At 39.5% G+C, this 13,759-nt stretch overlaps 1 non-coding gene across 1 annotated transcript; it reads left to right on the top strand.

Annotated features, from left to right (window-relative positions):
- The first annotated feature begins 12,452 nt into the window (after positions 1 to 12,452).
- Positions 12,453 to 12,559, top strand: LOC145096631 (small nucleolar RNA R71). The gene has a single exon (XR_013704005.1). It is a non-coding gene; the product is annotated as a small nucleolar RNA R71 (small nucleolar RNA).
- The last annotated feature ends 1,200 nt before the right edge of the window (positions 12,560 to 13,759 follow it).

The raw sequence follows: 13,759 nt of genomic DNA, 5'->3' as shown, positions 1-13,759 counted from the left end.
AAAAAGAAATAAACATAAATAACACTATTTTTGGATTTTAATTTTCTGATTTTTTTTGTTTGATTTTTTTTTAAATTTTAATTCTCCCCCTAAATTTGTGCATAGAGGAAAACTATGAACAAATTTAACCAAAAAAAAATAATAGCTAAATTTAAGACTTTTGGGATCAAAGTTGTCAGGCAATTCAATATCGTTTATCAACACACGCCTGTATGTCTAGATCTGGTCAATCATTGGTATTGTGGTCCACTTAAACACACATGCTATTGAAAAATTGGATAGATTATAAGTGACAAGTCATTTTGATCTTATTCTTAAATAGACCATTTGGCTGATGACGACCACGGATATTGTTGTCCACCTAAATTCAGCAACAAGATCTACAAACAACCTTTTAAGTAGTTCAGTTGTATATGTACTAGAACGTGTTTCCCACTTCCTGACATACCCCGATAATCAAGAACTTCCAAAGAACTCTTTACTTTAGATGAGTAGACAATCATTAAGAAAGAAGTCAGCTATAGAAATGCATATGTTGTATCCCAAGTCGGATGTCTTCCAATCACGGAGAAGGAACAACATATGACTAACATATATAGACGATTAGAGAGATAGTAGGGTGCATATGTTGTGTCCTAGGTCGGATCTCTGATCACACAGAGGGGACATCATATGGCTAACAGACAGAAATAATTGCATAGATAAGGGTATGCATAGAGATAGAGTTGCATATGTTGCATTCCAGGTCGGATATGTTCCAATCACGCAGAGGAGGCAACATATGACTGAAAGATAGGAAGCAAGAATATAATTTCCTACAAACCTACTTTATTAGAACCCCTCATTCGCCCTATCAGTACCATAATTAAGGACATAACTCCATACATCGAGGAAATGTTAAGCCACAGTTCTAGATAATTAACTTTAATGTATCTCGCAGTTTCCCATGTTTATCTCATTGCCTAATCTACCCAAGCGTCATATTGTCAATCCAAATGAAACTATCTAAGTTCATACTGTCAATTCCTTTCGATTGTCAAACTAAGTCTAGTCCTTTTGAATCCTTTGTGCCTACCAGCACATTGAACACAGAGTCTAAACAATTCAGCTTTAGTACATTATGTTGGGTTTTGAGCATTCTAACACTCCTATGGTGTACATGCAACCCCATAAACCTTGGATCTATTTTTTCTCTATTGTACATGCAAATAAGAGCTTTCCAAGGTTTTAATCCTAACTAGCATACTATGAGGCAACTATACTACAAAGACTAGTTAGATGACATACCTTTTGGTGTAGCTTGATGTCTTCATGCTTTAAGAGCTTAGCCCCAATAGTGTGGAAGCCTCAAGTGGAATCACTAATCACCAAAACACCTTGGAAGACTTTAGAGAATATAGATACTTGGCTCTCTTTAGTGAAATCGGCTAACCCTCTTAGTGTACCCACACTACTGCCAATTTCACCAACCAAGGACATCTTTATATAGTGTGGAGACTAGGGTTAAACCCATGACCTTTCATTTCATATGATCCATGGGTTAAACACTCCATGGACTATCCATGAAAGCTTAGCCCAACCTAAATGAAGTTGGCGCATTCCATATATATAAGAGTCCATATTTAATTAGTTCATTTTGATCACTTAATTACTTTTAAATTAATTCTTGATCAATACTAATTAAATAATATGATTCCATATTAATATATTAGAACTTATAATATATTAATATAAATCATAAATATACTATTCTCAAAAGACTATCCATATACATTGTGTCGGTGAAGTGCAACCCAAATAGACGATGCCGGGTCGGGTCAAGTACATACCAAATATAGTTATGGACTTAGACATTAATCCAACAGTCTCCCACTTGGATAAGTCTAAAACTATTATTGAGTATGACTTCAAAACCTAACTGGCAATCATAGCTCTTAAAGCCGTTGTTGAACTCTGATCTTTGTCAATGACTTGTCCATTAGATAAGGGATCATATATTCCTCCATTCTAGATATCATATGGACTGAGACATGGATTATAATCATTCTCTCAGTCCATTTGTTGTTTCCCGATTTCCGATTCATGACGACCGACTGATTGAACAAATCAAATCAGTCCTGGCTTGGCCAAGCACTCACATGTGTCATCATTAAATCATCGAGGGGCCCACATATATCGCTTTTATCCCGAAGGTAAAAGGAATGGATAAACTTCGACTTATATGGCTTGTTCTGCTACTTGTTGAATCATACACAAAGGAACGTTTTATAACATCGAGTTACCAATGCGTTTTCGTGCAATCAACGTACTATCAACTCATAGTAACAACTCATATCTCCAGGTTTGAAGAATATAAGATATTATCGTCTCATGATCACTCGTGATAAAATCCATGAAGTGATTTAAATGAGCACGGGTTGAATCCAATACTCAGAACATATGTGCACTCATGAGTGTTGTAGCACAACTTTTTCCACCAACTTGGACCTCTACAAGCCAACCCATGACAGTCTTGATTCATATCTACTTCCAACAAATGACCGATTGTGGATGGTTTGAATAACTTAGTCATTCCGGAAGAATAACCTAGTTAATATGGAAGTCAAAACATGCAAAGTGAAACACAAGAATAAATGAATCTAATATGGTATCAAAACCTATGTATATAAATAAAACACTTTCTATTTATCACCATACTGATTACTCATTATTCATTGTTTCGGTTTTATCAACTTTATACTTGAATTAAAAACACTAGGCGTCCCATGCTCCAAGCATGTACACTATGTTTTCTAAACAATAGCTTTGCCATACACCAAGTATGAACTCTATGTTTGTCTATGATCCTTTTCTTTGTAAATTAGATCAATTGAACATAATTTCAATGATTCTCTTTTCACACTCCCAATTCCTTGTCTTAAATGTAAGAATTCCAAATTCCTATCATTTATCGAAATCTGTTTAGATTTTAAACTTATATGCACTGTTCCTCTTGTAATGATTATGTACAAAGCCACAAAGGCTTGGCAACAATCATTACAGAGTATCCCAATGGAGAGAAATTCCATGGAAACGATGTCTCAGATTCAAAGCGCATTGCTTTGAACATGCTTCTTGCATTAAGTTTCTTTAACCTTACACAGATTGCTTCCACCTATGAAGACAACTCTATATTCCCATTTTGACTATCACTTCTGAACAAGAGTTGCCTCTTTTCAGACTATGTTGTAACACCCTGATCCTCAATTATTAATATTATCATTTCGGTTTTGGATTTTTGGAAAACCCACTCGGCGAGTTGGCCTCTCTACTTGTCGAGTAGTAGCGGGTTTGGGCGCGAGGTTTAATGATCTACTTGCCGAGTCCATTATGGTACTCGACGAGTAGATGCTGGCAGATGAAACCCTAGATTCCAGGACCTTGCACACTATTTAAAGGGTCATTAGCCTCCCTTGGACTCCCCTTTATAGCTCTATACCTCCTTAAAACCCTGATTCGAGTGTGAGTGTGTTCTTGGTGATTTTAAAGCTTGAAGGAGGGATTTGGTGAAGGAATCACTTGAGGAATCAATCTAGAAGAATCTAGGGCTCGTGGGGATTCTAGATCTACTTCTGTGGAGCACTTTCTGAAGCTATTAAGCTGTCTCTTGGCTCATTTCCACCCAAAATGAAACATTCCAAAAATACAGTCTGAAAATTTCGTTTTAAATTAGTAATAAAACCATATTCATTAAACGTTACATAAGAATCATAAAGAATGTATCTCAAAATATCTTAACAACTGTCAAATATATCAGAGTATAAACATCCCAGGCTGAACAAATGGTGTGTGCACTGCAATCTTTCCGAGCTCCCCTTTCTAAAAACTGAGTACCTGAAACCAAAACTGAAAACCGTAAGCACGAAGCTTTGTGAGCTCCCCCAAACTACCACATACCATACAATAAAATATAAGCAAATATTGGGCCTTGCCTACTGCATCGGGCCGAAGTCCGGAAACTGCATCGGACCGCCGTCCGGAAACTAACCAGGGCCTTGCCCACTGCATCGGACCGAAGTCCGGAAACTGCATCGGATTGAAGCCCAGAACTAACTGCATCGGACCGAAGTCCGAAACTAACTGGGACCTTGTCCCCTACATCGGAACGAAGTCCGGAACTAACTGCATCGGACCGAAGCTCGGAACTGACTGAATCATAACATAGCATAACATGTCAACTATCATGAACACATATACTACATATTGCATCAGAACAAAGTCCAGAACACATAACACAAAAAATGCTTGAATCACAAAGACATCAGACACCCTAACTACTGCATCGGACCGAGGTCCGGAACTAATTGAACATAGAATAACATAATCATAACATATAACATGAAAACATATGCTACATACTGCATCGGACCATAGTCCGGAACAAATAACTCATCTGTATCACAAAGACACCAAGCATAATGAACTACTGCATCAGACTGTAGTCCGAAACTATTGCTAACTAAACGGGCCGGCATTGTGGCCCTAGACCCGTTCCTACTGGAAGGAAACTCACCTCACACTGCTGAAGTCCCATAGACACAATCCCACACTGCTGAAGTCCCGTAGACTCAACCCCAACTGTTGGATGATAGATTCCCGAACTGTCAACACCAAATAACACCCAATTAATAATTGGGTTCTAAAACATAGATATAAATACATGCTTTGGATAATTACTACATTACCCCTAGCTTGGCTTACCCAAGCCCAAGGCCCAATCCATAGGCCTAGAGTCAACTAGGGATCAAAGCTCAACATATGGCCCAACTTTTGAAATTGGGCCCAATCCTTCATATGGGCCTTACTCTAAAGCCCAACTAATTACTCTAGCCCATTAGATTATTCTTGGATGGCCCAACACCAAGCCCAAGTGAAATTAGGGTTTCACATAATATGATAATTAGGGTTAAGTGTTTCTCACTTAACCCATTTAGGGCTTAACCCACTAAGGACTTAATCCATTAAGTCCATGATTGCTTAGATTAATTTCTACCAATGATTGTTATTTAATATTTCACTTATTAAATAAGTCTCGTGTGTGTCCTGATAACTTCTCAATATTAGGATTTTCTCAATTAGTCCATTAAGGACTTGATCCATTAATTCATTTACTCTACTAGATAAATGGCATGGAATAGTTTGGGCTTAATTCACAATCCAATCCCAAAGGCCCACAAGTGGGTCCAAATAAGTTCAAGGCCCAAATACTCATAATTAGGGTTTTCCACCCAAACATGGCCCAATAGGCCCAAAACCAATCTCTAAGCCCATTAGGGTTTGCTAGCGGGGCACTACCCACTACCACCTCGGGTAGTGGTGGTTGATGGCGACTCACGGCGGCGGCCACCACCTTACAGTGGTGGTTATTATCATTTTTGTTATTAACCAAAGCTAATTACAATTACAATGTTTAATCCAAAAATAAACACACTGATGTGCACAAAAGTACCCACTAATTTTAATATTTATAACCTAACAAACTTAGACTATCTATGCACTTATAGGCAGTGTACCTAGTCAGATTACAGTATAGCTTAGGTAAGTCGGGTGTCGATCACAGGGAACGGTGTTCTAATTAATTTACTTACTATTAAATTAACCTAATTTATTAACAATTTTAATAAATGGTTTTATCTGATTTTACAAGATCAGATGAACTTAAATCCAATTCAATAAGTAAAAACACACACTCTTGTTTAGATTGAATCCACTTTTCCCTTATGGCTAGCTAACAATTACGAATTACTAAGTTGGTTTTTAATTATATTAGTAATTTAGTTCTATCTTACCAATATTTAACTAATTCATGTCAAACCATGTATGTTCACACATAATTAAACACAGAACCAATTATAGTTGAAAATATGCTATATAAGATTTGTTGTGTAAACGCAATTATGATCACAATTCTCGTTCTCTAGCACAGCTAAACTTTATTTATTCTAATTATTAACTAAGATTGGTCAATCCTAGCTCTAACAATTCAATGTTCACTAAATTATTAGGTAAACAGGTTCATGCAGTTTAATGGTCACTAAGCTACACAGAACATGTAATTAAACAATTAGATAAACAAATATTAACATGCTAGGTCATACAAATCAAACACAAGCAAATTTTCACCAACTAAGCTTAATCCATAATCATATAACTATTCATAAGTTCAAAGCTTCATCTAGCTAAACAAGAGTAGCTAGACTCAGCTTCTCATTATAGTAATTAAACTAACACAGCTAAAACTAATGAAAGACATGTTCTAAAAATAAACCTTTACTTCTTTTGGTGTTGAAAACCCTCTTCCAGAGCCTTTCTTTCGTTCTTATTCGTCTTCTGGAACTCTTTCTCTTCTGCAAAAAGTCTCTCTTTTCGTAATAATCATCATAACTTATATAATGCTTAAAAACTCGCGCCACGTCGTGGCCAGGTTGCGCCACGTCGTGGGCTTCAAGCAATCCGTATCCTTCAAGGAAATCCTCCGTGTCGCGATGCTTATCTTCTGAACACCCATGCCACGTCGTGGGCTTCATCTCCACGTCGTGGAATTAGCTCTTATCGTGAATTTATTATTTTCTTGTCTTCCAAGCCTCCCATGTTCCCCATTTTGTCACCTTTGGTCCCTTTCTTTGAAAATCCTTTGTATTGACTGAAAATAACAATTTAAACTCATAAGTATCTTTATTCTAAACATATTATCAATTTATTAATAAAAATGTACTTAAATACTGCCTAAAAATAAGTGTAAATATGGCAATATCAAAATACCCCACACTTAGGTTTTGCTTGCCCTCAAGCAAATTTCAACTTAATTCTTAATTACTAAAACTACACAGAACAATCCGACTCTAGTTCAGCCATTATGCCAAAACCTCAACGCATGCATTTGTGTCTAAAATTCTCCTAAAGTACCCCCCCCCATACTTTAAATACTCACAATCTTCATAAACACTCACCCACTTTTTCCGAACAATGCTCATTTTATGCAACCCTCCGAATCCATCCGCAGAAAACCTCCCAACCTCAAGGTATTTTTAGTTGAGCAACCTAAGCGTACATAAACTAGAATTACAATTTTTCGATACCACTATGGAGCTCTATTTGAATTCTTCATTTCTTTGACATTTGATCTTTTTGAATTCACCACCTTTGTTTGATTTTTTTTGGGTATCTTCAACTTTTAGGATTTCTTCAGAATTTTGATCTTTTGATCTTCCCTTTATTTGCTCCAAAATTCTTCAAACTTTACTCGTAATTCTCTTTTTTTTTTTTCAAAACCCTACATGCTTAAGCAGAGGCGCTCAACCTCAACCTTTATTGGTTAATGATAATAATTTTCCTGGATACATTTCAGGTTTAGGCTGCTAAACCTATTGCATCCCTCAGACCAAGCGGGGTTATGTTTTTGTTCCATGATTTCACTAAAATAAGGGAAGCCACAAATGCACTATAACGTGTATTGGCTCAACTAAACATTTGAACTTTCATCGGATCATCCCGCATAATACTAGCAATTATAGCTCAAATTATTAGTACTAGATTCAATTAATTTCAATTTTCCAAATTTTCTGGCAATTTACTAGCAATTTACTGTTTCTACCCCTACCCCACACTTATTTCATACAATGCCCTCATTGTATGTATAAAACAAATCAAAATTAAGGACAAGGGAGAAAAAGGAACAGACTCCCCTGGGATAGTGGCGTGAGCATCTCCAAAAGCGTGGACAAAGTACAATTGGACTTTCAAAAATCGAAAACCTGGTGGAAAACTGGTTGAATACGTAAATAAACCACGAACCGAACTCGAAACTTCAATTCGTCAAAGTATGTATTTGTAAGGAAAAATGTGTCAATGATAAACTGGATCTCATCGTGATATGGGTTGACACCGCAAACACCAAAAAACTAAACTACCAAAAATTGCAAGAGCGCCACGACGTGGCACAAGGAGTCCACGTCGTGGAAACTGAATCTCAGCAGAAAATGAGTTGTTTGCTTTATTTACTCTAGCAGCTTTGACCAATGACTAACTGGTTGCCGACGCTTCTATGCAAATATATTTCCCAACTATAACCTCTCTCCTAATAGACCCCACACTTATCTTGAATTGTGGTTCCGACTCACGACTCTTAGCTTCTTTGACTAGACAAACACGACTCAAAAGTTAACCTTCTATGCTCCTTAGAATTCCAACGCTAATCTGAAAAATGAGATCAACCCAAAAGAAAAATAAAGTAACATAATAGTCTTAATAAAGTTTTACATCACATACTAAAAAAAAACTACTCAAAAACAGAACAAATAAAATCAATCATCATCTTGATCTTGTGCTCCACTCGGCCCTGCTCTATCATCTTGTGGACGCCATAGCTCCTCCCATGTCGGAAAATAGGGATATTGTGGTGGCATAGAAGGTGGTCGGGTCACACCCAAATGTGAATAGATACCCTCAGTAAGCTGGGTTTGGTAAATAGCATGACCTCCTAGATTATCCAAATATGTTCCCACCCGACTCTGAAAAGGGTCGGTGGGCACTCCTTCCACATACTGCGAAGCAGCACGCTCTCGTTCGACCTCACCTCTAGCCCGCACATTCCGACGCCTCGGCCTAGCTGGTGGTTGCTGTCCCAGCTGCACTTCCTCCTGTTCGTCATCGATCGGTGGTATAACAAAGCGACCCCCGATATTCACCACCGCGCGCATCACACCCAAGACTTGAATGGTCAAGTCTGTGTCCGGGAATCGAGTGAGATTCCTCACAAAGTCAGGGTTCAAAATTTGATATGACCTAGCCAGGCGAGTAACCAAATGCCCCCCAGTAATCGGGCTCCCAGGCCTAGAATTGGCCGCTTTCTTCCCCATAAACCTTGCCAACATATAAGGCAGATCACAACAAACCCCCGGGGTAATAAGTGTCCATAAATAAAATAGATTCTGGATGGGGGCCTTATCACCATGATGCTTGTGATTGATTGTAAACGTGATAAGGCGGTGCAAAAATCGGAACACAGGATTCCGTATTTGTGACTCACTCGAGTCACGAGTGTTGTACTCATGGTTAGAAATGCCCCGCCAAAACTGCACATCCAAAGTACCTGGAGTAAAATCCCGCACACATCCAAGCAAGAAAGGAATAAAAAATGGAGATTGCGTCTCCACTTCCGTATAGAGCTCCATACGCCAAGCAAACTCCCGAAGACTACACTCACGATATACACCTCCAAGACGAAACACAAGTGCCCTATTGTAGGTGACATCAAGAGTGCGTTCTTCAAAACAAACGGTAGAAAAAAATTCTACCGACAATTCCCGGAACACGGGTTCTTGAATGGCGAATAGATTCCTCCACCCGTGACAAGTGAACGAAAATTGATCTCCAACATAAGTCTTCGACCAATAACGTTCCAATTCCACTACCATTCCCACTCTACCCAGCCATCCCCAATCAATAATTGGTGCTATTGCAAACTCCCTATTGTATAACCATCCAAGTCGATTCTCGTAGGTTGTTAGCAACGGTCGGGGAATGTTTTGAGGGAATTGATATAGAGGATGTATGCTTGCTACATCTATCGGGCCCTCTTCCTGCTGGACAGCTCGTCGTGGTCCCATTTCTGCAAACAAGAGCAAAGCAAAGCAGCAAACAAATAACACATTAAAACATATATAAGGGCCTGCCAGAAGTCACGACGTGGCCAGGCTGCGCCACGTCGTGGAGCTTGTCGAACCCAGATGCTGAATCGGACATGTTTACGTGCGATTTCCATAAAAATAATTCTTGGGGTTTGTTCCTATGGACTTTTAAATAACATGGAAACTAAAATCGGACACTAGATTCAACCAATTTCGTGAATCATTCAAACCCTAATCACGACAACTTGAAATTGGAAGAAATAATTGCAAAAGAATAAATAAAACACGTACCAAATGGAGTAATTAGCAAGATCTTGCAACGAATTTAGAAGTATAATAAGAAATTGGCAGTAGGGTCGTGATGTTCCCGTGAGTGCGGCAGTCTTCCAAGTGGGGGATAAGGGGTTTCTCGGTCAAAGGGTTTTAAGCGATTGGTCCCCCCTGATTTTTAAAGGCCACGACGTGGCGGGCTTTGCCCACGTCGTGGACCTTAAATTTCTTCAGATCGCGAATTGTAATTAAGCCCACGACGTGGCTGGCTATGCCCACGTCGTGAGAGCTGTCAGATGCCAAATTTTAATAATATTCATCTAATTAACTAATTTCTTTGCAAATATTTCATTATTTAAAGTCCCCTACAGCTATTTCTCTGCTTATTACCGGTTTTTAGATGATGAATTGATGTCTTTCCTAATTAAAAAGAAAATAAATAGAAAAAGAAAATTGCAAACCAAACTCGGGTTGCCTCCCGAGAAGCGCTTCTTTTTCTTGGAGTCTTGAGCTGGACTCCGTGCCTTCTACGTTGACTCTTCGGAAGAGTCTACCACCAGGATCTTTTGTTCCTTGAACCGCCGTTTATAAGCTTGAACTCTCCTTTTATACGCCTTCTTTGAATTTTCTTTTTTAGTTTTTCCATCTTCTTCATGCTTTCGTTTTGTGCCCTTTGTGTGTTCCTTGCTCTCCATAGCGTTCCCCTCTTCTTTCACCTCCGGCCTTGTTTCTTTTGAAGTGACTTCCTCTTCATCACTTGTCATTTCCTCGTCCTCTTCGCTCACCCAAGAAGGTGGGTTCTTGTAAGCTATGACTTCAATCAAATACGGAACAGATGCCCTGGGTTTTTTCCTCTTGGCTTGATGAACTACCTTTATCTCTTCTTCCATAAGCTTTTCCAACTCTTCTAGTTCATTCTCCTCATTAATCGTGAACACTTCTTCTTTATCTTCTTGAAAATCATTTCTTATCCCGAAGACTTCTTGTTCATCTCCAACCCTCAAAGTGAGCTTGGACTCGCGGATATCAACCAGGGCACCAGCAGTGTTAAGAAATGGCCTACCAAGGATTATCGGAACATCCGTGTCTTCTTTCATGTCCAAGACTACAAAATCTATTGGAAAAACAAATTTTCCGATTTTCACCAAAATATCCTCCACTATGCCTCGGGGTTGTGTCACCGAACGGTTCGCCATGTGAATCTTCATCTTTGTAGCCTTCATCTTCTGAATCTCCAATTTTTGATAATATGAAAAAGGAATTAGATTAATGCTAGCCCCGGAATCGGCTAAAGCATTAACCTTCATTTTATTCCCAAACTCGCATGGAAGAGTGAGGCGTCCAGGATCCCCCATCTTTTTTGGTGTTTCTCCCAACACAACTTTTGAAATTTGCTCACTTAGAATCACTGTAGACTGTTTCTTTAATTGCCTTCGCGTATCTATCAAGTCTTGCAGTAATTTCTGGTTCTCGGAAGCTTTGGATAAGGACTCAACAAAGGGAGTATTAATTGGAATCCCTTTCACATGCTTCACAAACTCTAAATGTTCCTTCTCCAGTTGACTAAGTGTTGCACGGGTGGGAAATGGCATAGGTGGATGATAATCTGGAATAGGCTCAACAGATTTTTGCTCAGACTTGCGCCACGTCGTGGCCAGAGGCATGCCACGTCGTTGCGAGCCTGGTTCAGCGTTCTTTCCATTTTCGATCCTTGATTTCTTGGGCTGCTGCGGTTGTTCTTCCAACGCCTCCAGGAACTCGGATATTGTATCTTCTTCAGTATCGATGGCCATTACGTGAGATTGGGCTTTTACTTCGGGATTCTTCGGGGACAATTTTTCATGGACTAAAGTGGCTAGTTGACCAAGTTGTACTTCAAGGTTGTGGATGGAGGCTTGCTGGTTCTTCATCAAGGTTTGTTGTTCCATGATAGCGGAATCCGTGGCATCATGTCTCTTTTCCGAAGCCTCCATAAACTTCATCAAAATGGTCTCTAGGTCGGGTTTCTTCTCGATTGGTGGCTGCTCCTTTTGGTAAAAGCCTCGACCTGTCTGCCTATACTTCTCTTCTTTTTGCTTTTTATACTCTTCATAGGGCAGCCACTCCTTTGGTTTCCTCCAGTCGTCATCAAACTTATCCCCACTAGAGTAGCACACTTGAGCTTTTCTGTTCCCATACTCATCCATATTGCAGTCCTTGGTCAAGTGTGGACCACTGCATCGCTCGCACCCCACTCTTATAGCATGTATCGACTGGTCCATTTGTGTTATCCGGCGATCCATGTTATTTAGCATGGCCATGACAGCTGCAATTTCTTCAGTTTGGGTCCTTCCACCGCCTTTACTTCCGTCTTGCCTCGGGTTATGGTACTCGCGAGAGTGTTTCGCGAATTCTTCGATGAGCTCCTTGACCTCCCTTGGATTTTTCTTTGTCAACGGTCCTTGAGAATCAAGGAGTTGTCTTGTCATTACATTGACCCCATCATAAAAGATTGACATCTCTTGCTACACATTTAGGTCATGTTGAGGGCAATTTCTGAGTAGGCCCTTGTACCGCTCCCATGCTTCGTATAGTGACTCCCCCGGTTGTTGCTCAAAGTTGGCTATCGCCTTCTTGAGTTTGGCTATCTTGGATGGCGGGCAGAACTGGTCCAGGAATTGCTCACGCATTTGAGCCCAAGTGGTGATTGTACCTGGTGGGAGTGCTTTTAACCACTCCTTAGCAGCTCCTTTGAAAGTGATAGGAAGCATCCTAAGCAAGACTGTATTTCTTGTGACATTTGGGACATTGAAGTAATCAGCAATGTCGTTGACTTCGTCTAGATGCTTAAAAGCATCCTCATGATCCTTCCCGAAAAATGGGATGTCCTTCAGTGCTGTCAATATGTGTCCCTTTAGTTCGAATGTGGCAGTGGCAGGAATTGCGGGTTGGACTAACCCAGGACCCATGTCATCTCGGATCCGCTTTTTGTATGCTCCCATGGACATTTATTCAATCGCTGCCATCTCGTTCCTTGGCTCGTTCTCGGGTTCACTTGTGTGTTCTTCAAATTCTGGCTCGGTATCGCTTTCGGACTCGGTTTGCACGGGTGTGTGTTCCAAATGCTCAAAATTGCTCTTGTGCTTCGCTGATGAGCTGGACTCTCCTGTCTTCTTTCCTGACTTCCTAGAAAAGGCTGACTTCAATTCTTGCAAGGGCGTCTTTTTCTTGTGAAGTGCAGATTCGGGGTCTTCCAGTGGTGGCACCAAGTGTGTGTTTGAGCTTCTGGTCATGAACTCCTGCAACTTGCTAAACTAAAACGTAAAACTGAACTAAAATAAGAAAAACTAACTACCAAATAAAAATTTTAAAAATTTTGCCTGTCCACGTCGTGGCAAGTATATGGCCACGTCGTGGACTCTGTAAAAAAAAAAATTTATTTTTGCTGAAAAATTAACTTTTTGTGGCTGTGATTCCACAAAAAGGATCGATTAATTTAATGCAAATAATTAAACTACAAACTAAGTCGTTCCCCGGCAACGGCGCCAAAAACTTGATGTGCACAAAATTACCCACTAATTTTAATATTTATAACCTAACAAACTTAGACTATCTATGCACTTATAGGCAGTGTACCTAGTCAGATTACAGTATAGCTTAGGTAAGTCGGGTGTCGATCACAGGGAACGGTGTTCTAATTAATTTACTTACTATTAAATTAACCTAATTTATTAACAATTTTAATAAATGGTTTTATCTGATTTTACAAGATCAGATGAACTTAAATCCAATTCAATAAGTAAAAACACACACTCTTGTTTAGATTGAATCCACTTTTCCCT

The sequence above is a fragment of the Lactuca serriola genome, chromosome 3, assembly GCF_051521515.1.
Source record: "Lactuca serriola cultivar US96UC23 chromosome 3, Lser_US96UC23_V15, whole genome shotgun sequence".
Classification (NCBI taxonomy): domain Eukaryota; kingdom Viridiplantae; phylum Streptophyta; class Magnoliopsida; order Asterales; family Asteraceae; genus Lactuca; species Lactuca serriola.
This window is presented reverse-complemented; position numbering and strand designations above follow the sequence as displayed.